Source organism: Anoplophora glabripennis, unplaced genomic scaffold (assembly GCF_000390285.2).
Source record: "Anoplophora glabripennis isolate ALB-LARVAE unplaced genomic scaffold, Agla_2.0 scaffold114, whole genome shotgun sequence".
In the NCBI taxonomy this organism is placed as follows: domain Eukaryota; kingdom Metazoa; phylum Arthropoda; class Insecta; order Coleoptera; family Cerambycidae; genus Anoplophora; species Anoplophora glabripennis.
This window is the reverse complement of record NW_019416319.1, coordinates 1-985: the sequence shown is the minus strand read 5'-3', so window position 1 is coordinate 985 and position 985 is coordinate 1.

Sequence of the window (985 nt, the reverse complement as noted above, 5' to 3'; positions counted from 1 at the left end):
AAATCATCCAAAAGAAATTGCTTTAACTTTTTTTTAAAGTTCAAAATAGTGTATGACTTAAAACAAACGGGCAAAGCATTATATTCTTTACAGGCGTGATAGATAAAACTTCTAGTATACATAGCAGTGGCGTGGCGAGGAATCTCTAATAAACGCGAATAACGAGGGTTAAACATCGAAGTGGCTTTATGAAGCCTCTTAAATTTTTTATGTAAGTATACAGGGCATTTTTGCTGAAGAATTTTATGAGTTAAACATAAAGAGTGCAACTTACGAGAGTACGAAAGATTAAGAAAATTATGTTTTTTAATTAACTCAGTAATTCCTCGTTCAAATTTTCTAATTCCATATGCAAATCTAAAACAACTATTTTGAATTCGCTGCAAACGCTGAATATCGGAGTGTAGTAGAGCTGGGCCATAGATACAGTCACAGTATGAGAGCTTTGAAAATATTAAAGAATTACATAAACTGATTTTTAGAGATGAATCCATGATGGCACGATGGGGATAAAGTTGCTTTAAGGTATTATACGATGATCGACACAGATTGTTTACATGCTTGGTAAATCTTAGCTCCTCATCAAACCAAAGTCCCAGATTATTACACTCATTGGTAAAATTTAAAGAAATATCTCCTAATTTTAAATTCAATTCCATTTTCGCCATAATACGTTTATTTTTAGGACCAAAAAGTAAGAAGTTGAAAAATGAATATTGCCCATAATGTCTAAAGGGTTACTTTGATTAACTTGAAATTTGGGAGATCAAAGCAACTCATTCAAGTGTATCTTTGTACATTTAAAATTGAATCAAATATTTTTTATTATACAAGGACGGTCGAAATTATGTTCCAAAATTTACGCAACTTTGACAGGGCCGTCAAATATGACATTTCGTCCTCGCAGGCAGATAGCCCTGTTCTTCTTCTTCTTCATCATCTAGTGGTTGGTCCTTTAAAAGTCCCATAGCACTGCGGCCTAATT